This window comes from Tamandua tetradactyla, chromosome 14 (assembly GCF_023851605.1).
Source record: "Tamandua tetradactyla isolate mTamTet1 chromosome 14, mTamTet1.pri, whole genome shotgun sequence".
Classification (NCBI taxonomy): domain Eukaryota; kingdom Metazoa; phylum Chordata; class Mammalia; order Pilosa; family Myrmecophagidae; genus Tamandua; species Tamandua tetradactyla.
Window position 1 is genome coordinate 12,793,433 of NC_135340.1, and position 26,863 is coordinate 12,820,295.

At 38.9% G+C, this 26,863-nt stretch overlaps 1 long non-coding RNA gene across 2 annotated transcripts in view; it reads right to left on the reverse strand.

Annotated features, from left to right (window-relative positions):
- Positions 1 to 3,462: 3,462 nt before the first annotated feature.
- LOC143654807 (uncharacterized) overlaps positions 3,463 to 26,863 on the reverse strand; it is a 182,633-nt gene continuing 159,232 nt past the window's right edge. For both annotated transcript variants that reach the window (XR_013161975.1, XR_013161974.1), the window contains 2 exons: positions 16,659 to 16,713; positions 3,463 to 3,542 (listed from right to left, as the gene is read on the reverse strand). This is a non-coding gene — a long non-coding RNA (uncharacterized LOC143654807). The remainder of the gene's footprint in view (positions 3,543 to 16,658; positions 16,714 to 26,863) is intronic.

Genomic DNA, 26,863 nt, shown 5'->3' on the forward strand with positions numbered 1-26,863 from the left:
GGCTTGCATTTCTACCTCCTGTCATATGGCAATGCCCTCTCCTTTCCTAGCTTTTGTGACTTCCTGGCTCACTTTATAAGGCCTCCAATAATCCAGGATAAGACCTACCCTCATTCAGTGGGACCACACTAACTCAAAATAACATCTTCAACAGGTCCTATTTACAATTGGTTCAAAATGACAAGGACGTGAATTAAGATTAAAAACATGTCTTTGTTGGGCTATAGGTCAATGCACCACAGGATTCCACAAAGTTATTCAGGAATGCAAATAGGTGAAGATTCTCCAGCTTCAATCAATGATTTCTAAGATTTCCTTGTTATCAGGTACTGGCACTGTCCCATCCGCAGTCTCTTGGATCTTACCAGTGCAGCGTGTTTCAGCCTGACTTCCCACTGCCAGGAGCCTGAGGGCTGTTTATTTTTTTGGACAACAAGAATGCTCTCGCTCTCTACCTGCAGACACAGCAGATTGGAAAGACTGCCTGGTAACCAACGTCCTCATTAATAGTGTTCAACTAATGACTGATGAGAATTGTAAAATAAATCCCATTTCTTTTGTTCATTTGGGTGGATAATTTGAGGTGAATATTCTACAAGGAATCTCTAAGTTCCACAAATGCATCATGTCCAGTTGCTTACAGTGTTAACTTGCTTGATAGGTCCTTTATTGTTTGCCTTCCCTTTCCTGCTTCTATAAAAGTGGAGGAAATAAATGAAAGGATGCAAATTCAATTGACAATATGGGTTACTTGATGGAGAAGAAAGCTTATGTGTGGCTGTAGGAACAGAGGGGGAAGTTTTTCTAGGTAAAGGGATCAGGAAAAAAAATACCAAAATTTAAGCATATACAAGATCACATGCAAATCTAAAGAAACTAAGGAACTTATCACTTAAAACAACTTATTGCTGCATTAATCATATTTCATTTCGTTGTATAAAAAATTATTCATGTTCAAGCATATGTTTGTGTTAATGTACATATATACACACAATGCACATCTTAATACAGTGGGTAAAATCTAGATGGAACGCAAGAATTAACTCTCTAATACCAACATTTAATATAGTGAAAATATATACAATTTGTCTTCAAGAGACTTTTTTTCTTATTATCAATCTAGAAAGTGGGAGGCTGATCAGGTTAACTCTTTTTCAGGCTGTCTTTTACAAAGAGATACATCCTGAAAGGAATAGTTATAATTCTGAGATTTTTGAAAATTTTGATCCATGTGTTCATGTTTTTAATGATCAAAATCTTTTATACTTCTCTCCTTTTTCTGTCTTAAAGTACTTTCTAAGTACACATTTTATGGCATTTACCATGCTTACTTCCTTTATCACAGTCCAAATCTGTCTCCCATCTTAGTCTCTGAACTTCTAGTAGAAGCTGGCATTTTCTAAGTCGAGTAGAGGAATTACTATGCCCTCTTGGTTTTGAGAATTGTAATTTTCAATTAGAGAAGCTGGCACAAATGGTACTTCATTCATCAATAAATCATCTATTTTAAAAATTGTATTAAGTGCTGTCTACATGCTCAGCCCTGGGCTAAAATGTTGCTTATATAAAAGACTGTAAGGCATGAGACATAAACTTTATTCTGAATTCCAAGGCAGTCATTAAATTTTATTGAGCAGTGAGAAGAAAGATAGATTTGATTTGTGTTTATAAAGAACATCCTAGCGATAGTAAGTAATAAGGATCTGAAAGTAGAAAATTAAAGAAGAATGAATAAGCAGGACATATTGTAATACTCAAGAGAGGGATCCAAGGGAGTAATACTGTGCGTATTTGAGGCAAAAGTTATGAAGCCCTTTATGGTAACTGTTTCAGAGTTGGCCCCACTGGACGGTGCCTTCTGGTTCTGATTCAGTGTGGTTTCCTCTCACATGGGCCTGCACTGATTCTATTGCTCTCTTTGACCAATATACTGCAGTGAATCATATTCTGTTAGTGTTATTCTCTGCAGAAAATATGGAAAATAGAAACTGTACCCATAGAACTTGCAGACCTAACCAGTTTATACGTCATTAGGCAAGCTATTCCAATCCATTTGCCTAATTGGGTGAAAATATGCCAGTTTCCCATGGATGCAGAGAACAGGCTCTGCAACGAGTCCAGACTCCTGGCCAGGCTGTATTGCCACTTGTTCCTACAACAGCGGATCTAACGGTACCTGTTAGGGATGCTTTGTGGAGTGTTTGGCGGTCACTGTGGGTAACTCACAGTTTAGACTTTTATAAATTAGAAACAAAGTTATGCTATCCTCTGAGGATAACTATTTTCCTGTGAAGAAACAGCCAATACTTGCTTTTAGGCTCAATTAAAGACTAAACACTTGTCTGTTAACTATCAAACTACCATAAAATTGAATATTCTAATCATGAACTTGATATACTGTTTGACATCAAGCCATAAATTGGGGTATGCAGAGCAGCACTAATCACAAATGGAGGTGGAATACACAAATGAGGCTTGTTGAAGGCATAAGCAAGTTACATGAGACAGGTGAGGTTTCCGTGGCTCTACTCTTGCTATACTACCTCTGCTTTCTCAATTGGCATTTACTATCTATAGCAAGTTCCTTATGACCACTTTTCAGAAGGCAAAATTTTGGAATGTGTTACAAAAAGTCTGCCTGATAATCTGACATAAAACAAGAGTGGACATTGACAGTTTCAGGCTCCCTCAAGTGTAGCTCTCGAGCAAAGTCCAGTAGGATAAATGATCTCATCAAGCAGTCTACCTTGACCCACAACTCATAGCTGAGAGGAGCTTTTGGCCACACTGGATCACTTCTATCATGGAAAGTGGGGCACTTTGTTCCCATTGAAATAGGTATTTACTTTGGATATTAACTTGCCTTCTCTGATTTCAATGCTTCTGCCAACAATATTAAAACCTAAGCAGAACACCATCTTTTTGCTTCCTAAACATTTAAATCTCATCAAAACTTTACCAATGCTATTATTTTTTATCAGAGAACTCATTATCCATAAAATGAAGAGTGGCGATGAATTCTTGTTCATGGGATCCACTGCTATTATCATGTTCTCTATCACCATGTTAAATGGTGGAATGACCATCTGCAGATTTAGTTATAGTGGCAACTCGGTGGTAATACTGTGAGGTTGGGATAAAGTACTCCTTAATATGGTATATGATATAAATCATTGTCCAATATATTGCACGGTTTATTCCTTATCTTAGATTCATTGGTCTGAGAACAGAGGGATGAGATTGGAAATCCCTCTTCTCATAATGTCCTTAACACTAGACTTAAATTTTTTTATTCCCATCATTGAAAATTTAGGCCTTTGGACATAATCAATGTCCCAAGTCAATTGACCTTCAGACACAGAGATATCTGAGTAGATATTATCTAATTAAGTGAATCTCTCAAAAGTTTTCCCCAGAGAACAAGTCAAAGAGATGTGAAGCATGAAAAAAATTTAACACACTTACATTGAAACATGTTGGTTACTTGGTAGAATGCTTGCCTTTCACATGGGAGAGAAGATTCGATTCCTGGACCGTGCACCCTAAAAAAATTTAAGAAAATATGTTGGGTACATGTTCTTTTTTCCATGAAGAAAAGGAAATTTTGTTTGGAAAAAGTTAACATTCCTCAAAATATTTAACCTTATTAATCAATAATTACAGGTATTAGATTGCCTGACTGTTTGATAACTTCAGCTGCCAATCTTTTTCCCAAAAGACATGTAGGAACAGCTGGAAGAAATGACATATCAGCTTTCAGAGTTTTCAAAATCTACTTGTGCATTATAATTTTCTTTTTGCATATTATTAGGGATTAAATTATGTTCCCCCACAAAAGGCCTATTCAGATACTGGCTCCTAGTCCTATGGATGTGAACTCAATTGTAAATAGGAACTAATAGAAGTTATTAGTTAAGGTCTGCCCAAACTGAATGAGGGGTCTTTTTTTTTGTATACTCTATGGTGGGGGTCACGTTTCAACTTACAAATCTGATTCAATTCCATTTAAAGAACTGTCAATAAAATTTAATAGTTCCATTGCTTAAATTCACATGAAAGTATACATCTAATATGACTTTAATTTGATAAATATTTGTGTGGTAATAACAAGCCCAATAATGTAATTCTTTTAAATAGCATGAAACATAGTGAAACAGAATAATATGGTCTTTGAAATCTTCATATATGGCTCAATTATCTCTACTTGTCTTATGACCTCATGTAAACTCATGTACACTGCCTGAATTTTTAAACAATTAATTTCTCATCTTTACATGGAATTATAAATGTTGGCGTACCTTATTAATAAATGATCCTGAGACAAGTAATATACACAATATCTAGTAAGTAATTTTAAAAAATCTAGTAATTTTTTTAAAAACCGAAATGCAATTTATCCACTTTTAATAAGTTATTTTAAAATGCTATTCCTATGATTGATGAAATAATTGATTTTTTCTTGCTGATTAAATTCATGTCCATTATTTGCCATGTATTTTTTTCTTTTAAGAGAGATTAGAATGTGTTTTATTAGGTTAATGATAAAAGTTTTAAGATCTTTACTTAATCCGTCTTAAATATCCTTCTTCCTTTACATTTTAAAGAATAAGCATTTCATTTAAAAATAGTTTTACATTTACAGAAAATTACAAAAATAATAGTGTTCTTATTCACATCACACCTAGTTTTCCCTAGTGTGTTATACATTTGTCATACTATTGAACTGATATTGATACATATTTATTAACTAATCCTCATAAGTAATTCGTATTTCCTTAGTTTTTATATAATATATACATTTTTTTTTCTGTTCCAGGATCCTGACCAGGATAGCACATTGCATTTAGCCATCATGTGTCCTTCGTTTCCTCTTGTTAGTCCCAGTTTTACATTCTTTCCTTATTTTTGATGACTTTTGACCATTTTGAGGACTACTAGTCAGGTAGTATTTTGTAGAACCCCCTTAATTATGGGTTACTTTAATATTTCTCTCACGGGTAGATGGGAAGTATGGGTTTGGGAGAGGAAATCCCCATGGATAAAGTGTCATTTTCATCTTATTACAGCTTACTAAGGTACACACTAGTCACCCATTTACTCCTGACCATGTTCACCTCGATCGCCTGGCTGAGGTGGGGTTTGTCAGGCTGCTCTAAGGTCAAGTCAATCTCTTTCCCTGTTTCCATACTGCGTTCCTTAGAAGGGGTCAGTATGTGCAGACCAGAAACACAAGGCAGTTATGTTTCACCTCCTTAGGATTCAAGTACAACATGAATTATTTGGAATTCTTCTATATGGGAAATTTTTTCCTAGTTTCCCAGATTTACTTACTTCTTTAGTCATTTATTTATTTCACTATGGAGTCATGGATATTTATTTTACAATTTGGGTTTTAATCCCATATTTTTTTCTGGTTGTTGCTCAAATCTTCTATTGGAAGCTGTTTCAGCTGAATCTTGTATTCCTTTGACATATTCATAATGTTTTGTTTCTTGAGCACTTCCTTACTTCCTAGCACTAATAGATGCCACAGCTCACCTTACATAGTCCCTATCCCAGCCTTAGAGTCACCACTTCTCTGAGGAGCCCTAATTTATTTTATTGGAGAATGATACTGGAAACCAACATCTAGGTGATTGCTTCTGGGGTGTTGTTGCTTCCAGAAACTCTCAACAGACAAATAGAAGGTGTGCATGTGTGTGCATAAGTGTGTGCAGACCAAGGTATGCATGCTTATCCTTATAAATACTCCTCTCTATATTTTTATACTTTTACACTAGTTAAAATTAATTCATACTGAAGTGTCCACCCTAATCCAGTACCATGTGGCTCATTCTAGCCTTCCACCATTACTTATCTATAATCTCCCACTTTATCAGTGGATGCCTGGCTCCCACCATCCTCCATTCATTTGCTTATTTGTTAAATTGCAATATACAAGTAGCATGTTAGTATGTACCTCCATGGAAAACAACTCTACCAACCAAAATACATTACCAACTAAAATACAGTGCTTATGTATTTTCACCCTTACAGTCTCCACTTATTTCCAACATTACTAAGATAAACTTTCTTCCCCAACCTACCACAATACCTTTGTGGCACATATTTGTAATAAGGTAAGTTTATTGTGTCACATTCTGTATTCCATCTGGGCTTCCCCATTTCCCTGAGTTTTAAAATTTATTTATGTTAAGGTTCTTCCTGTGCTGTAAGTTTCTATGGGTTTTAACAAAGCTTAGTGTTATGAACCCAACCAATATAGTATCCTTCTCATTCACAGTAGTTTGGTTATTACACTGGAGGTTTACCGGTGTGGGGGTTGGATCTTGGAACAGGGAATGTTCTTCAATCTTCTGAATACTTCTCAGTCCTTTACTGGGCCAGTGGCTCAGGTTTGTAGTCTTCATAAGTTTCTGTCTCTTCTTCATCGGTGTAATGACCCTATTCCTATTTCCTACTCACTTCTCTGGCTACAGCCCTTCTAGCTTATCCCCTGATGATTATGACATATATTTTTTCTTACAGAAGACATGAAGGCTGGATCTGATCAGAGTTGGACAAACTCCCCTTTCCCTTTTAGGGATAAGATTTCAGACACCCTGAGGATGGGGTCTTGGCTAGCTAAAAGGATCTGACAGGGAGTCGTGATGGCAACTTTAGTGCTATCAGGACCATAAGGGAATTTTTCTCTGATCCTTGCCTAAGAATCTGTTACTTATTTATTTTTTTCCCTTTCTCTTTCCTACTGGTAGGGCTCATGGAGAGAAATCCATGAAAAGGTTGTGGACTCTATATGACTAGCTCCCAGGAGTTTCTCATTCCTGTGCTTACTCACCACTCAGCCTCTAGCAATTTGTCAAAATTACCATTTAAGGATCCCTGCCAGTTTATGGTTTCCAATGGCTTCTGCTCCTAGAGAAAAAAATCTTGCTCACTGGATGCATCTACCTCTCCAGGTTTCTAGGGTGCCATTTCCCGTGCAACCAGTTGTTTATTCCCCATGTCTTAAGTTTCTCTTACTATAAATATGGGAGTGTTTTTAAATTCAGAGCTCTTATCATGCTTTTTGTGTTATTAATATTTATAATTGTCTTTCAATGACCTTTATAGCATTAATAAAAGTTTATTTTCCTAATTGCTCTTTACTGCTAGAAAAAAACTTATAATTTCTATTCTTATATAGCTCCTTGTTCTAGTTTGCTAGTTGCCAGAATGCAATATACCAGAAACAGAATGGCTTTTAAAAAGGGGAATTTAAGAAATTGCTAGTTTACAGTTCTAAGGCCAAGAAAATTCCCAATTATATAGAAATGTCCAATCAAAGACATTCAGGGAAAGATACCTTGGTTCAACAAGGCCGATGAAGTTCAGGGTTTCTCTCTCAAGTGAGAAGGCCCATGGCGAACACAGTCAGAGTTTCTCTCTCATCTGGAAAGGCACATGGTGAACACAGTCAGAGTTCCTCTCTCATTTGGAAGGGCACATAGCGAACATGACGTCATCTGCTAGCTTCTTCTCCTGGCTTCCTGTTTCATGAGGAAGGCATTTTCCTTCTTCCAAAGGTCGCGTTTTCCTTCTTCCAAAGGTCACTGGCTCATGGACTCTCTGCTTCGTGATGCTGCAGCATTCTCTGCTCTCTCTGAATCTCCTTCATTCTCCAAAATGTTTCTTCTTTTATAGGACTCCAGAAACTTATAAGACCCACTCAAATGGGTGGAGACATGTCATCACCTAATCCAGTTTAACAACCACTCTTGATTAAATCCCATATCCAGGGAGATGATCTGATTACAGTTTCAAACATACAGTATTGAGTAGGGATTATTCTGCCTTTATGAAATGGGATTTAGATTAAACATGGCTTTTCTAGGGGACATATATCCTTTCAAACCAGCACACTCCTCATAATTTAAATATCTATATTTATAATAATTTTTATTGGTAGAATTTGAAACAGCTTCTATATTTTGCCAAAAGAAGGGTACAAACTTTAGCATACCATCACTTTCCTTTTCTCCTCACTACATTTGGTCTGCTGTTAACTTTAGATCCAGTTTCTGTTTAAATTAATTTTCACTGTAGATCAAAAATTATTCACATAACTATGAATTTTAATATTTATTTGCATGTCTATCTCTATTTTATGCTATACCTCCACTCACTTATTTAGGTAATTGTCTGTTGTGCTAATTGTCCTATACAAATTCTGTCAGATTTATATTATAAATCATAAACTTTCTAAATCATTCTATAACCCATTTATTAAAAATTTCATTTTTACATTTTAATGTTATTGGGGATGAGCATTGGATTCTAAGTTTTAAGAGATCTTCCTAAAGAATTGAATCTACCAATATCTAGCTTAATTGGTTAATTATAAAAATCAGCAGATAAACTGAATTAAATTCTTGTGTAAGTAGCATTATATTTTTCTTTTTTAATGCTATGGAAACTTTTTTTGGAATTTTCATTCACTATAAATTTCTAAATGTGCAATAGAATTTAACTAGATTTGTGGCTTTAAAAAATTAATTTTGCATATTGTGAGTGTTTTCATTTGGAAAAATTGCATTTTTTTCATCTTTAGCAAACATCTCTGTTACCTTTCTGAAATTCACATAAAATATAGGGAGGGATAGTGAAACATATTTTTTCTTTTTATCCTTCATTTCCATGAGGCCCTAGTATTGCAATGATGTTTCATAGTCTTTTATGTATTGATAACCTGGGCAAATATTCAACTTACTTATTTCTTAGTCTAATTTCAGTTGAGTAGTTGATTTTATATTATCTATAATGGGTAACTATTATGTCTCTGAAGTACAGAAAGGAAGGGTAAGTGTCTCCCATCTATTTTAATTGTCTACCGCATTTTCAGCTTTTCATGTTATCCTGACACTTAGATGCTTTGCATGCATATTTCATAATCATTAAGTGGTTTACTATAGAAATCCTTAAATATTAAGAATAATGTATATTTTTAAAGCTCAATTTTTACTTCCCAACTTTTTCCCCAAATTATCCAAAAATTTTTGTAATCATTAGTTTTTTTTTAATTTTTACATTTGTGAATATTTTAATAAGAGAGTGGGCAACAGCATATCAGGCATTGAAAGACTGTCAAGTCATTAATACTTACGTTAAGAAATTTCTTATTAAGAATTTTCTCAAGAAAATTCTGAATTATTCTGTGAGGTGGTGATTTGTTGCAGGAGCACTGTGGTGACCCACAAGAGAAAAACACACAAAGAACCTGACAAAAAGTAAAGGGCATAAAGAGCGTGTAAATATTCCGTAACAGACTTTCATTGTTGGACACACTGACCAGGGAATATTGCCTTATAAAGGCCACAGTATTTTATGAATGAAAGCTAGAAGTTCACATCACTTAGAGAATTATAACCATTACAGCTAAACTTTGGGGGTAATCTTCTCTGGCATTCTGGCAGAGAAAGCATTGCTATGAAACTGCTTCTGGCAGTAGATGACAGTTTTTAAAAGGAAAAAGGTCAGGATGCCAAGAATATGTTAAATAATATGACAATATTAGGGATTTCTGAGGGGAAAAACTATTACAAAAGTAAATATCTTCCTGAATCCATTTATCTCAACGAAGCTTAATAAAGAAGTTTAAAATATTTTTATTAAATCCATTTAATATGATTCTCGAAGACTTTTTTCTAAGTAAATGCCAATTTACTATATAGTCCATTTCTCATTTCTGAAGTGCAAATAATGTCAAGATTAAATGGATAAACTTTATAGTAGCAAGAGGGATCTGTCTACAATTTTTATTTCCCCACATTTATGGTCTCTAATGAATTGTGACTTTTCCTTTTCCTTGACCATTTTCCTTATTCCACTTGCTACTTACTGTTTGAATGCCTCTACTTTCTCTTAGTTTTTCTTCCTTAAAAAACATAATATGGGGCAGTGTGATGGTGGCTCAGCAGGCAGAGTTTTCACCTGCCATGCCGAAGACCCGGGTTTGCTTCCTGGTAGGCCTGCCCATGTTAAAAAAATAAATAGATAAAATAAAATATATAATATATATATGTACATATATATATATTTATATATACATAATATGCTTACATATAGCTCTGTTTCCTCCCTACTTTAGCCCTATTTCTAACAACCTCAGTGTCTAGATATTTCCTAATTTTCTAGGAGAAAATCTGATTGTTCTACATCAATTCCTCATTGCAGACTATGTCTTTGGCCCTGAAAAGGCCATATATCAGATAACCTAGTGTTAGGTTTCCCATTCAGGCACTATCAATTATAGGGAGGGTTGTTCTGGTCCATTTAGCAAAACTCTGCCTATCGCTACCAGGGCCATGGGCAATGCTTTAATAGAAGACTAAAGTAGGGACATTACCATGAGAAATTTACTTTGTGTAATAACAATTAATTCCTATCCATTTCTTTTTAAGAATAAACAATATGCTTTAAAAATTCCTAGTGGTGAATATCACAATAATATTAATTCATGTGTTTGAATTTGCTGCCTTTTGAAAGTCTGAAATTTTAGGAAAATTTCTTGAAGTGTAACCACTCCTACCCTACTTTCCTTTTTTTTTTTTTGCATGGGTAGGCACCGGGAAGCGAACCGGTCTCCAGCATGGCAAGTGAGAACTCTACCTGCTGAGCCACCCTGGCCCACGCTCTTACCCTATTTTGATGATAGGTTTTATCAGAAAGAACACAGAATTCAATAATTTGAGAAGTCAGACATTTGAAAATAAGTTGAGACAGATAGAAGCCCTTTCCTAACTGGTTTGATCTTTTCATATTTGATTTACCTGATAAACCTTGTAAGTCATATAAGCACATTTAGCAACAATTATATAATGCCTCACAACTTTAAAAGCATTAAGCCAGAAGCCAGAACTATGGAAGTTTGCCAGCTTTCAAGAAGAGTTGTGAGTTTTGTAACTCTGTCGCTATCAAGGAACTGAAATTGAACATGAATGGATCAAATAAATATATATATATTTTGTTTGTTTGTTTGTTTTGTTTTGTTTTTCACATGGGCAGGCACCGGGAATCGAACCCAGGTCTCCAGCATGGCAGGTGAGATTCCTGCAACTGCACCATCATCGCCCGCCCAAATATTTTTAAAAGTATAAAATACACTTCATAAAATGAGGTACATAATTTCTCCCAAACTAGTTTTGTGTATCATATATTTATTTATTTGCTGAGATAAAATTCATATGTCAAACAGTTCACCATTTAAAGTGTACAATTCGGTGATGTTTAGTGTATTTACAGATATTTGTGACCATCGCCAGAGTCAAATTTAGAATATTTTCATCACCTCAAAAGGAAACTTCCTAGCTTTTAGTTATCTCCCCTCTATCCCCCACTCCCACGAGCCTTACTTCAGCAATCACTAATCTACTTTTTCTCTCTACACATTTCCTTTTCTGTACATTTGTATGAATAGAGTTATGTAATATGTGATCTTTTGTGACTGGCTTTTTTCACTCAGCAGAATGTTTTCACTGTTTCTTTGTATTACTTATGATTTCTCAATTTTTTTCTAGTTTTCTAGTACAACATTGTCTTATTTACCCTTGCTTTGCTCTTTTACAAGATATTTGTCTATAGCTTTCAGTTCTTGTGATTTCCCCATTGGGTTTTAGCATAAGGGAATACTAGATTCATAATATAATTGAGGAAGTGTTCCTTCTATTCAATTTTTTGGAAATGCTTGTGAAGAATTGGTATCACTTATTTAAAGGTTTTGGAGAATGCAGTGGGAAAGGTATCTAAGCCTGGGACTGACTTAATGGGATGTTTATGATTAGTACTTTAATCTCTTGTTATAGATCTATTCAGATTGTTTCTTTTTGAATCTGTGTGAGTAGTTTGTGTCTTCCTAGAAATTTTTCTATCTCATTTATTTAATTTGTTGTTATAAAATTGTTCATGGCATTCCATTTAATCTTAAGTATTTTTGACCTATGGGTAGTAATGTCCCTTTTCATTTGTGATTCTAGTAATTGAATCTTTTCTTTTTTCTTTGTCAATCTAGCTGAAAGTTTGTTATTTGTGTTGAGCTTTTCAAAGAATGAGCTTTAGGTTGCATTATTTTCTCTTGCTTTTCAATTAGGTATTTCAACCATTTCTGCTCTAATATTTATTTCCTTATTTCCGCTTTCTAAAAGTTTAGTCTACTTTTCCTTACCAAGTGTCATAAAATGATAGGTTAGACCATTAAGTTGTGATTTTTCTTCTGTCTAAATATAGGCATTCATAGGTATAAGATTCTCTCTAATCACACTATTATTAGCTGCATCCCATGTTTGTTTGTTTGTTTGTTTTCTTTTTTTTGCTCCATCCCATGTTCTGGTATGGAGTGTCCTCAGTATCATTCATCTCAAAGTACTTTCTAATTCTCCTTTTGATTTCTTACTTGAAACGTTGGTCATTTAGAAGCATATGTTTAATTTTGACATATCTGTGAGTTTTCTTAATTAAGCCCTACTATCAATTTAAAACGACTTTGTGTTGTTCCATACTTTTAAATTTATTATGGCTTGTTTTATGGCTTAGCATAAAGTTTTATCCTGGAGAATGTTCTGCGTGCCCTTGAGAAGGTTGTTTATTTGGTTGTTGCTTGGTGGAGTGTTTTATAGGCGTCTACAAGGTTTAGTTAGTTTACAGTGTTGTTCAAGGCTTCTGCTTCCTATTTTATCTTCTGTGTAGTTGTCCTATTTTTGAAAGTGGGGCAAAGAAGTCCCTTCATTTCTGCCAGTTTTGTTCATATATTTTTTCTGCTCTTTTATTAGGTGAATTTTGTAATCGTTGTATCTTCAAGATAGATGTACCCTTTTATCATTATGAAATGTCCATCTTTAGCTCCTGTGACATTTTTTTGTTTTATAGTCTTTTTTTTTCTGACATCAGCATAGCCATTTCCAACTTGTGGTTGCTGATTTCATGATATATATTTTTCATGCTTTTTACTTCCAATCTCTTTGTATTTAGGATGCAATTATTAACGTCATTGGATTTGCATACACCTTTTTATTTTGGTTTTCTACATATGTCATGCCTTTGTTTTACCTCTAATCTTCCTTTACTGTTTTCTTCTGCATTAAGTGAATGTATTTACTTTAATTGGTTTAATAACTTTATTTTCTTACTTTTGAAATATTGTAGCTTTTATTTCTTTAATAATTTTTCACTGTATTTTATAGGTACCTTTTAGGGGACGTTATATTATTGTTATACATATTCATTAATTTTACAAACCCAATAATACATTGTTATAATTATGATTTCTATTATTTGCACTCATTTCATCAGCCCATTTCAATACAGGTTTACTTCTACCTATTTCTTTTATTATGTTGTTGAAAAATATATTACACATATATTAAATTTCTGTGTGTTATAAATCCAAAAAATATCATTTTATACATGTGTTTATTAAATAAGGGGAAAAATATGCATTTATACCTACTGATGCCATTCATAATTACCTTTGGTAGTGTGAAAGTTTATTACTATTTGGGATCGCTTGCATTTAGCTTAACAAAACGTCCATTAGTATTTCTTCTAAGGTGGGTCTTCTGGCAATACATTTTCTCTGATTTTCTTATCTGTGAATGTCTTTAGTATGCTTTCCTTTTTGAAAGATATCTTTGCTGGGTATAAGATCCTTAGTTTATGGTTTTGCTTCCTCCCAACACACACCCCCACCCCCACCCTTGAGCCCTTTGAATATGCTATTCCATGGGCTTCTGGTCTCCATTGTTACTGGGGAAACTGAGACCTGAGCAGGGGGCCCTCAGTGCCATTGACACAGGCAGTCAACCATGGTGCTGCAGTAAGCAGCTTTATTATTCGTGTCTGCAGAGACAAGAGGCCAGGGGCCTAGCCTAACACTGCAGCCCACTGACTCCTGGAGTTAACCTCTACTTTCCCTCTTGTACCCCATTACCTCTCCTCCTCCCCATCTCACCACACACTTGCTTTGCACTCTATCTTTTATGCATATGCATATATGCATAAGCAAGTTAAAAAAATAGCATCTAAATAATCTTTTAGAGGTGAGAAATTTACCATTATAATGAACTAAAGTTTATCTTCAGACAGGTAGTCGTTTAGGCGCTTGCTCAGAAGCTTGGTTTGAACTAGCCTGCAGCTGTAGTTCTTGGCCAGGATCCTGTGACAAGGACTCCCGGATGCTGATGGTTTGTTCTGACTTGTTTTTCCCTCCTGGTCCTGGGCTGGCTTCCAGGGAAATTCGACATGGTCAGTTTAGGTGTGGGAGGGGCCCCTGGCCTCATTATGGGTTTTGCCAGCCTCACATTGCTTCTGCTGAGAAGTCAGCTGACCTGTCTTCAAGTTCCCTTATTCTCTTCTGCCAACTCAATTTTACTGTCAGTTACTATAGATTAAAGAAAATGTAGTGTGTTTTTCAACTTGAGCATTCCATTTGATTCTTTTAGTAATTCCTTTTTATTGATTGTCTCTATTCCACACGATGATAAAAGCATACATTCCTTTCCTTCTTTAATTATGGTTTACTTTATTATGTTTATATCAGCTAATTTAAAGTATTTTTCACGCGTGATAAATCCAAATTCTTATTAAACTGCTCACCAGAAGTTTCTGTTGCCTATATTTTCCCCAGTCATGACTTTCCTGTTTTCTTTCTTTTTTTTTTTTGAAAATTTGGCATTTAATAATATATCATAGCAACATTGTGTGCCCCTCCAACCCCACTCCATGTCCCTTTGGTTCATTATTTGTTTAGTCACTGGCTGGATTTTTCAGTGAAATCTATTCCATAGACCCTCTACCCATCCCATCAACACACAGCGATCTCTCTCTCTCTCTCTCTTTTTGTATGCTGTGTGATGGGGATCACATTTCATTCTTTTTCCACGTGAGTCCTCTCATTGCAGCAGCATTTGTTGAATTTTTGTTTGGTTTCTCATTTGTTTGGGAAGTTCGCGGGCCTGTTAACTCTTCTCTGTTGGTCCCCAGGGAGACTTTGTTTCTGCAGTTTGAATATATCTATATTCACCCTGGCATGACAGTGGGTTTAGTAGGTTTTCTTGCTCTCTTTTCCTGACTAAACTAGCTGTGTAACTCCGCCAAACTGCCTGCTGATTGCTCTGGTGTTTTCCACAATCCCCTGGGGCATATATTGCTTTACAAATGAATCCATTTCAATCAAAGGGACAGTTGCTGAGGTCAATTTCGGTATCGGTTCTTACAACGTAGCATTCTCTCTGCATAAGACAGCTCTCTGTGCTTAGTAATTGTCGCAGAGGCGAGCAGCAGCCTGAGAGCCTCCCTGCTCCTCACTCCTCGTGGGAAACACCCCTCAAGGGAGGGGCAAGGGGGACCAGGCTCCGCGATCTCAGTGTGTCATGCCCAAAGTAGAGTCTCCATGACATAAGTGGCGGCTGGGTAGAGGAAGGACCCCCTCAGCTGATTGTACTCGCCTGGGACTTCGCCTCAGTTGTCAGGGGCAGGGGGGAGCCCTGTGTTACGGGCGGCAACATCTGGAGTGCCGTTTCTGTGGCTCTAAGCAAGGAGGGAGACGGGAGGAAGCAGTCATAGTTCAAGTGTTACAGACTCTTGTCTTTAATACCAAGTTTTCATAAATTCTACTCAATAGATATTTTTTCCATTTGCTGTTTGCCCTTAGGATCATTTCCAGAGGCTTTAATTAACTATTATTATCATTTTAAAATTTTTTCACCACTTCCACTGGAGAGCAGTTCGGCAGCGCTCCTTCTGTATGGTGATGGAAGCGGACCTCCCTGTGCAGCCCGAGTCCTGCTGGCGGTGCCGCCGGCTGAGCGCTGATTCAGGTTCTTTGTCTCGACATTAAAAGGATTTAGAAACGAGAAGGCCAGTAGAAATAAGTAGTAAAGTTTCTTTAACAAAAGGAAAGCGTGAGTGCTTGTTAGAGAGGCAAACGCGGACATGCCCAAGGAAGGGCTGCACATCTAGCGGAGCAGGTTAGCTTGTTATATAGCAAAGTTTTGTTGGTAGCAGTTTCCATAGTAACCTTGGAATTCTAGGTGTCCTCTTTGTTCTAGGCAGAAATAGCAAAATACATGGTTTGTGGTCACATGCCGAAAATTTGTCTTTGGGCAAATGATTAACAATTTTTATGACCCTACGCTTATCATCAACTAAGAATTTGTTTTGGGCCCATAATTTTACAAGCTTCTATGGTTTGGGGGTAGTTTTAATGGTTTGGGGAGGTTTGGGAGCTTTAGGGAAATTTTTTTCCCAGGAAGTTTGCAGCTCATTAGTTCCTTTGGAGTAAACAAGGGATTGGCAGTTACCTGTTAACTCTTTCAGGGCTGAACAGGAAACCAGGGACTTACAGTTGCCCTGTTTTATCTTGCTTCACCTGCATTATTTATTTTTAATTCCCAAATGAACTGGTTCTCTGAATTGCTATCTATGAGACTCAGCTGATTAAATAAGAAACTCAAATACTATCAGAAATAAGTCTCTCAAGCTATATGTTGAACAACACTTTGCAAGAAATTGAGTAAACAAGGTACTATATGGAGAGGCTATTCCTGCCTGTGGATTTTCAGATTATTTGATTAATTAATTTTTAAACTGTGCTAATAGTTATAACATTTCCAATGATAAAAACTTACCGGCATGCTCCACAACTGTGACTCCTGTGTTAGGTCCTATGATCACTAGCACTAGCTGGAAAAAGTATAAAATTTAATTCATTTGTATTTTAGGTAATCACAAGAAGAACAATGTTTTTCAGTCTATTAGCTTATAAGATAAAGTTAATGTCAATAACATAACAGTGGTAATCCAGTCAATGATTCTTATTCTTCTCAAATATTCTTCCTTCTGTTTAAGTTTGAGTAGTTTGAAATTAACACCCCAATGAGATCACAGAATTAAGATATAAACATAAATTAATATTCAAATGTGATTGTAATAAATCTCAAAGTTTCTTTTTAACTATTAATATTAAAATCAAAATCATATATATGTCCCAATTTCATACAATATGCACATGATGGAACGAATTATCATATTATATTTAAGACTATCTTGTTATATAATTCTAATGTGAATATAGATGATTACTAAAATATAGTCTATAACACTCATGATCTGTTACTTATGATGTCATCATGTTTATCTTTTTCTTTTAATGCTTTCATTTACTATATAATAAAAGGAAACAAACCAAGTAAAATTTTTGTAATGAAAAAACATTAGATCTAAATCCAAAAGGGACTCCTTACACTTACATTGTATCTTTGTTTAAAAAAATATTAATGACATAGTTGTTGTGAGAAGCTTGAAATGTCTTAATCCAAGATTACTATATCTCCCCATTTTGTTTGCTAATGATAAGAGAATTAATTCACTCTCAAAAATTTTAAGGTGTAAACATATATGTTGTCAAGTCAGAGAAAATTTGAATCATAACAAAATTCAGTATAAGAGTTTATGATGATGCAGCTTCTTCCAATGGCTTAGACTTAGTTGTATATCTTTGAAATACAACTTATTCTATGCAGGCTTTAAAAAATTTTTGAAATAAATATCCTTGTGTCCCAAGTAATTAAAAGAGTGGAAACAACTAACAATGCTTTATTGTTAACTGGTCAAAGCATAGCTTCTAATAATGTGACTCTATGCTGTGTTTTTAGGTCCTAGAATGTTTATTTTTTTTAAATCTCATTGCTTATTATCCAATAATAGAAGAACATTACGGTTGTAATTTAATATTTTTGTCCGGGACTTCTCGCTCAGCGTCAAGCCCCCGGCCGGCGAAGGGGACAGAGGAGAGAGAGACAGACGCAGACAAACCGACTTGAATGGCAGACACGAATCCGTAACACGCGGCGGTTGTGAGCACAGACCTTTACTGGAGCTAAGCTTGCATTCTTTGTAACAGGTTCCGCGCGGGCTAAAATACCCCACGGGGGAGCAACCTCTATGCGGCCGTCAGGTACGGCTCCCTGCGGGTCGTCTCGCTTTCCCCGTCCGGGCAACGCCCTTATATACAAAATCCAAACCCAATGGGCTAACGCCACGTATACAAGGGTGATTGGTAGACAGGGTTGACGGGCGCGTACGTCATACGCGGAGGCAGGATGCGGGCGCCATCTTGGCTCACTCGATGGGCGGGGGGAACTCTAGAGCAGGCTGCGGCGTGTCCACTAGGCCCGACCCGGGAGGCGGCTCTCCACATCTCCCCCTTTTTTATTCATTTTGACCCAGTGTCTCCATTGATGAGTGAGCTCCCGTGGGCCACTCAGGCCCACTACATGTTTTGGTGCTTTGGGGAGTCTGGACTAGGCTTGCTAGGCACCAACCAGAATGCCTCCTCATATAGAGACCGGAGAGCCCGTGAACTGGAAACAACGTGACTCTCCCTGCAGTGCTTCGCCTCGCAACTGGGTTATGTAGGGGGGCAGGAGAGCGGCAACCAGAGCCGAGAGCGTCATTAGGTGTCTCTGTGCAATGGCCGGAGTCTAGTCTGGCCAGGACCGTGACTCCGCCGTAGAGATCATCCTTTAGACAAAAATTATGACTTCTGGTGCCGCCTTTTACACCCGGGACACGGCCATGGGCTTTGCAGCAGATCCTGTTTTCGAGCGCCCCGCCCTGAGTGGCCGGGACGGGTCATACAGTGAGGGGAAGGACTGGGTAGCGGGACGGTCGTTGCCAGGAGCATCAGGGGCGAGTGACATAGCCAACATGGTAGTGACACGTAATTGCTGCTGTGTCTGGAGCAAGCGTTCTAACAAACATTTAACAGTGACTAAACCCACTAATAGTCCCACTGCCACGAGGATCCAAGTAGTCAAATTGGGTCAAGAGAACCATGAGGTGACTCGGTTCCACAGACTTTGTACAGTCTCGCCCAGTTTGGAAAGGTCGAAATCAACGGGGGTCAACTTGATATCCCCAAGCACTCGAAGGTCTGAATCCACCTGTTGGGAGAGCGGGGGGTATTAAAACTGGTCCCCCCTTCTAAACAGTCGAAGGGTGACCGGCGTTTTCGTTGCCATCTCGTCAGTCGCCGCCGTCATCAGCAGAGTTGGAGGCCTGATCTGATGGTTCAGGTTGAAGGCTTGTTGGTTTTTTGGGCAACAGCTCCGTGGCCTCCTCGGGCGATGTCACGGTTCTCACCAGTCTTTCCGGAACCCACACTGGTTGACGTCCTGGTTCCTGGGGAAAAACACAAACAGAGCCTCTGGCCCAGCTGAGCACTGGGTCAGGGCCTTGCCATTGTCCTGACAGGACATCCTTCCAACGGACTAGACCTCTATGTGGAGGACTCGGAGTAGTGTGCTGAAGAGCAGGTGTCATTCCTAGTGAATTTTCATTTAAAAAATTATATGTAAATAAGGCTACAGACAGTTGAGCCTTCGGGGACAGGCCGTGGCCTATTCCCCCTTTCTGTTTTTTGAGCAAGTCTTTAAGAGACCTGTGTGCTCTTTCAATGATTCCTTGCCCTTGAGGGTTGTAGGGGATACCATGTTTTAATTGCACTTCCATATTTTCACAAAATCTTTGGAAGGCTTTGCTGGTGTAAGCGGGTCCGTTGTCTGTTTTTAATATTTTCGGCTTACCCCAAGCTGCCCAAGCGGCAAGGCAGTGTGCAATTACTTGGTGGACTTTTTCTCCTGTCTCAGCAGAGGCAAATAATATCTGAGAACATGTGTCTACTGACACATGCAGGTATTTAATTTTACCATACTCTGAATGATGAGTGACATCCATTTGCCAAATGTCTCCTGGGATGAGGCCCTTAGGGTTAACTCCAACCGAAGGGACTGCTCTTTGTTCTACACAATCCCTGCAGGCTCGGACTATATCTCTAGCCGCTGCACGCGGAATACTAAACCGCTTAGCTAGGGTACCTGCATTGATATGAAATTTGGCATGGAACTCTCGGGCTTGCTGATATGGTGTCAGCGCGGGGAAGACGTGTGGCTGTCGAGTGGCCACATCTACTATGTGATTTCCTTGTGTCATGGGACCAGGCAGGCCTGTATGGGCCCTAATATGAGTTGTGTAAAAGGGATGTTGTCTAGCACGTATTGTCTCTTGAAGCTCGAGAAAGAATGTGCTCACTGTGGAGGAACATTTTATAATGCCCACAGTTTCTAAAATTTGTAGAGAATTTACGACGTAAGCAGAGTCAGAGACAACATTTAAAGGTTCGGAAAAACTTTCCAGGACTGTAATGATGACCTGTAATTCTACCCATTGAGGCTTTTGTGGTTGGAAGAGCACTGTTTTGGGAGTGTCCCCTTCCATATAGTATGCTCCTGAACCGGAGCTGGAGCCGTCCGTGTACACGGTGAGGGCGTTCACTAGTGGCTTGGGTGAAGTCACTCTAGGAAAGATTACTGGGTGTCGGGTAACGAATTGCAAGAGGGGATCTTTTGGGTATTGGTTGTCAATACTTCCTGAAAAGGTACACCGGAGAATGGCCCATTGATCTATACATCCAGTAAGTGTCTCAAGTTGCTGGGAAGAGTAAGGTACTCTGAGGTTTTTAGGTTGTTGGCCAAAATGTTGTACGGCCCTTTTTATGGCTTCTAAGGCCAACTCTGCAATCGCCGTAGGATAATGCTCTAAACTCTTCTTGGGAGAAACTCCGGGGTGGACCCAGAGTAATGGTCCCTGTTGCCACAGCACCGCCGTGGGCTGTAGCTCTGTTGGCAGTAAGCAGGCCTCAAAGGGCTCATGGGGGTTTATTCTTTTTAAAGCAGCGCTACTGAGTGCCTGTTCTACTTGATATAGTGCTTGCCTCGCTTCGGGAGTGAGGTGCCGGGGCGAAGTTATGTTCGAATCCCCTTTTAGCAAGTCAAATAAAGGCGCTAATTTGGCATTAGGTAATTTCAGGTACGGGCGAATCCAATTGATATCTCCCATGAGTTTTTGCAAGTCATTGAGGGTATGTATGTTGTCTAGCCTAAGAGACACCTTTCGGGGGGATACATGAGTAGGTGTAATTTTTGCCCCCAGGAAGGTGGTAATCTCTGCTATCTGGACTTTTTCAGGGGCTACTTCTAGGTTGGCTTTTCTAAGTGTAAGGACTAAATGTGACAGAGCTGTCTTAAGGAGATCTGTGTCTTTATGAGTCAGCAAAATGTCATCCATATAATGAAGGATTTTTACTTGGGGGAAGTGCTGCCGGGTATCGGCCAGTTTTGCAGCAACATACAACTGGCACATGGTAGGGCTGTTAGTCATGCCCTGGGGCAGGACTGTCCACTCGAAGTGGTGACAGGGCTTCTCTTGGTTAAGAGAGGGCACAGTAAAAGCAAATTTTGGGGTATCTTCAGGGTGAAGTGGAATGGAAAAGAAGCAGTCCTTGAGATCCAAGATGACAATAGGCCAATGTTTTGGTAGAGCTGAGAGGAGGGGCAGCCCAATCTGAACAGGTCCTAAGGGCTCCATGCAGTTATTAATAGCCCTTAAGTCATGTAACAGTCTCCATTTACCTGATTTCTTTTTTATGACAAATACGGGGGTGTTCCAAGGTGATGTGGAAGGAATGATGTGGCCCTTTTTTAGTTGTGCTGACACAAGAGTGTGTAACGCTGAGAGTTTTTCCTTTGGTAAGGGCCACTGAGGCACCCAAACCGGGGTTTCGGTTTTCCACCTTAGTCTTTTATCAGAATTGGAGACAGCCTGTATAGGTGTTGTGCGCCCCTGCAATGAGGCTCCTAAGCCTTTGCCAGGGACATATCCCATTCCTTTTAACAGATGCTTAGAAGTTGGAGAACAGTTACTGGTCAAAGTAACGTCCATCTGGGCTAGAATGTCTCTTCCCCATAAGGACACGGGCAGGGCTAACACATAAGGCTGAAAGCTACCTTGATGTCCTTCTTCATCTGCCCAATGAAGGGCAGTTGCACTCAGCATGGGTGCTGAGACCTGGCCTATTCCTCTAATGGTGTCCTCCGCCTTGCACGTCGGCCAGGCGGAGGGCCATTCTTGTTGTCTTATAATCGACCGATCGGCCCCGGTATCTAGCAGGCCCAGGAAGGGTCTGCCTTGTACCTTAATAGTCAACATGGGTCGAGACTCCAGAGACATATGGAGGCCCTCAAAAACTTCTCCAGTAGACCCAAATCCCTTATCTCCTCTTTGTCTGGCTTTACTCGGAAAGAGCGGATGTAAGCTGGGCAAGAGCAGGAGCTGTGCCAGCTTATCACCCTCTGCAATGACCAGAGTACCTTGCTGAGATTGTACCATAATCTGGACATAACCTGTGAAATCTGAGTCTACAATACCTGGTATAACTGTTAATCCTTTCAAGGCTGTGGATGCTCTCCCTAATAGGAGCCCCACAGTACCTGTTGGTAAGGGCCCTTTAAAGGAGGTCCCCACCAATTGGACTCCCATGGAGGGGGTCAGTACAAGCCTGGAGGTGGCACAGAGGTCCAGTCCTGCTGATCCGGGGGATGCACGAACGTGGACGGGTGTTGTGTTGTCGTATGGCAAGCAAGGGGGCCCACCGGAAGGGCGGACCCCCTCTGCCCGTTTTTTGGAACCTGCTCAGGACGGCCAGAAATGCGCTTGCCCTGCGCATCGAAGGCTGATCTACAGTCTTCTGCGCGATAGGGTCCCTTGCGGCAACGGCCACATAGTCTGGTCATCGCATGCGGCCTATCATATTGTTGAGTGGTGGGTGGTTGGTCTTTATTGGGACAGTTTCTCTTAATGTGTCCCGACCGGCCACAGTGATAACATCCCTTAGGTCTTATTCCTAAGTCTTTGGTTTTCTTTGTATTTACTTGTAAGGAGCTGGCTAGCATGGCAGCTAGACCTGCAGCAGTTAACGGGCTGCCAGTGTCTCTACAGAGACGAACCCACTCCGTCATGCTCTTTCCCTTGTTTTGTACCAGGATAGCTTTACACTCTTTATTGCATTGTTCAAATATCATTTGTTTGACTACGGTCTCTGCTACTCCTGGGTCTGAGAAAATTCTCTCAGCCGCAGTTTGCATTCTGGCTACAAAATCCACGAATGGTTCAGTGGGGCCCTGAGGGCCTGCGTACGCAGGCGGGGGGCACAGCTGTAACTGCCCCTCCCTAGACCAGCCTGTAGGGGGTTCCGGGTCTCGCAAAGGAGGGCCACTGTAATTACCTGATTCGGCCACCAGAGGGAGCCCGTGGTGAGGGTTTTTGGCGAGATCACCAAAACCATTCACCGGAAACCGCCGCGCCCCTGCAGCAGGCGCTGGCGGGGCGGAAGGCTGCGTGGGTGAGACAGGGGGCCTCCCCCAATCGATCAGCGGAGGCGCGTCTGCACCCTCGGTCTCATCACCATTTGACTCTGAGTCAGAGGTGTCTGAACTAGTGCTTGACTCTGGCGGCTTACAAGTGGGCGGCTCACTTTCACAGGAGCCGTCCGCTAAAAGGGTCTTTAAGGGAGCTAACAAAGGTGAACTTCCTGACTGCCCCATGCTTGCAGTCGGCACTGGACCTTAACCAATCGGGGAGCTCTCCCGATTCACTGGGGCTACCTGAACGCCCACAGCCCTTAACTCTCACGTAGCAGGAAGCACTTACCCTCTCACGTTGATCAGGCGCGGAGGTTCCGCCGTGAACCCGAGAAGCACGTCCTCACCAGCTCGGGGAAAGGCAGCAGAAGCGTTCCCCGTACGGGCCACCACTTGTCCGGCGCCGTCTCGCTCAGCTTCTGATCCCCCGGCCGGCGAAGGGGACAGAGGAGAGAGAGACAGACGCAGACAAACCGACTTGAATGGCAGACACGAATCCGTAACACGCGGCGGTTGTGAGCACAGACCTTTACTGGAGCTAAGCTTGCATTCTTTGTAACAGGTTCCGCGCGGGCTAAAATACCCCACGGGGGAGCAACCTCTATGCGGCCGTCAGGTACGGCTCCCTGCGGGTCGTCTCGCTTTCCCCGTCCGGGCAACGCCCTTATATACAAAATCCAAACCCAATGGGCTAACGCCACGTATACAAGGGTGATTGGTAGACAGGGTTGACGGGCGCGTACGTCATACGCGGAGGCAGGATGCGGGCGCCATCTTGGCTCACTCGATGGGCGGGGGGAACTCTAGAGCAGGCTGCGGCGTGTCCACTAGGCCCGACCCGGGAGGCGGCTCTCCACATATTTTCTGATGTTGTAAATGGTTATCATTTTTTTAATTCCAAGCTTAGGAAAATATCCTCAAAGAAGGTGAAATTTTTTCACTGACTACATCATAGATCACAAAAGGTTTATACTATGCAGGTCAATATAATATGAAGATTGTTCTAACTTTACCTGCTATTTTGTATCAGAAATCATTGTTACATTTTGCATATACAAAAATGTGTATTGTATTGCCCCAGAGAAGTAAGAGAAGATACAAATATTAGAATCTGAGAGCATAAATCCAACAATTAATTTAATTACTTGTGAATGAAAAGAAATTAAATAATCAGTACAAACTGAAGTTAATTTTCAGACTAATAAACAAATATTTTCCCTTTGCTTGTAGTTGTTGCCAGATTATATTTGAAAAGTAAAGAATATATTACATATGGCCTGTTCTCCCTGTTTTCTTAAGATTTTGAACTCCATATTCAGTAACATTTGTGATTTGTATAATTCATCTAGTAAGATATAACATTATGTTTACATAATACAGGATTAAAGTTACAATAAAAACGAATGTTAATTTAATGTATGGGGCATATATTTGTGAATTTATATGCATGTATGTGTATACACATATATATGATACATATAAAAACAAAATGGTAATTTTTCTATTCTCAAAAATGTCAGAGATGTCAAGATACATATTCAGCAAAATACTTAAAAACTCACAAATTTAAGTTAAGTGCACATTTATCTTGCTTGGCAACTCAAATTGTTTTTACCAAAATAGCAGCTGGCACATAGAAGGAGAATGTTTATAACGTTAGTATTTCAGCTATGCTTGTCAGGTAGATGAAGGAAATGTCATTTTTCAAAGATGCACCTGCAGCTTTTGAGTTCCAACAGGTTCCCAGAATATAATACTTTAACTCCTGAAAAAGTTTTCAGTTCATAATGTTTCTGAATAAATCATAACTATGCCTGCTTTTGAAAGAGTCAATACTGGAGGTCTATTGAAAAAACAGCTTTTTAAATGTAATAACTTATTTGAGGTAATCTAGAATTATAATATCCTACAGGACTCTTAGAATTACAATGAAAAAATAATTCTGATAATTAACTTTAGTCAGATGTCTGCTGGAGTTAGATTCTGTCCAGGGACACTTTTGTTCTGATACAGCATCTCTATGATAAGGACATTATTTTTCTTAAGCTGTAAATTCAGACTTGCAGGAATTTCACTCTCAGTGGTAAATCACGCTTGGGTCATGGGCTGGTTAATTTTTCCCTCTCCACTAACCAACAAATACCAAAACTTCCTGATTGCTCGACATCAGTAATCTGTTGTGCTCATATTTCTGCCAGAGGTATGTGGGAGCCATGGAACACTAATGTTCTGTTGATTCAATACTTCACTGAAGTATTAAATAAGGAGGTCATCAGTTCCCCTCCCCAATACATTTAGAACGTTTGCTAGTGCCTATCTATTGTCAATGACAAAAACGGAGGTAAAGTGAATAAGAGGTAATTTATGGCTAAAAAATTTTTTTTCTAAAGATAGTATTTCAAAGAATGCATTTTCACTTCAAGAAAGCATGACAATAAAAAAGAAATAGGTGGGGGGGATGCAAGGATAGTTCAGTGGTAGAATTCTCGCCTTCCATGCAGGAGATCTGGGTTCGATTCCTGACCAACACACTTCCCAAACAAACAAGCAAACAATTGAAAAAACAAACTAACAAACAAACAAAATTCAACAAATGGTGCTGCAATAAGAGGACACTCATGTGGAAAAAGAATGAAATGTGACCCTGCCATATGGCATACAAAAAAAAAATTAGAAATATTTTTCAAAATATTGTATTCTTAGTTTTATGGGAAAGAGTAAGTAGTATCAGTGATTTGATAAAATAGGGAGAGACTGGTTAGGCTAATAAGTCTTTGGATGTGAATGTAAGAAAATTCTCTGCAAGAGTTCAGAGATGAAGGCTACATTTCAGTCTGATAAAGGCACACAGAAACCGTCAACTTATTCTCAAAACACACTTGGTCAAGAAATTGTCAACTTATTACTAAGAAACACTTGATCAAAACAGCCTGATCAGCTGACTGTCTTAAGCTATGATTGTTTTTAATAGGCAGTTACTCACTAAGGGTAAGTGATCAATTTCAGTAATTCAGTGGTAATTATTGAGCAATTGCTTCATGCAAGACATTATCAGGTTGCTGAATGTAAGAAAGTAATTAAAGGAAAAATAACACTAATTGATAACAGCTGAGAAGTCTCCTCCTGAAGACCATGCATCCTGATTCATGTTAATATTCTCCATTAAAAACATTGAAACCTCAAATTCTGTGGCTTTGAAATTCCGTATTCTGTTAAACACAATGAACTAGTTATGCAAAGGCGTTCTGTTGATTATTTAAAAATGTAAAACATGAAAAATGGCAACAACGATGAAATTAAAATGCATATATTCTAGTATGAATTGATCTGTTTAGGAATTCTTATTTTCAGAAATATTGCTGAACAGCACTTTCTTTAATTAAAAAGAGAGTAATGGACTATTGGGGAATTGAATCTAAATATTATATCTATGGTCTCAAAATATTGCTGATCCAATTAAATTGTTAAATATCACTGTTTCTGCCTGAATGAAATATTGTTCATTATATTCTTACATAAAAAGTTGCAAATGAATGTAATTTTATTATTTTTACATGAGATATCAGCAAACAAAT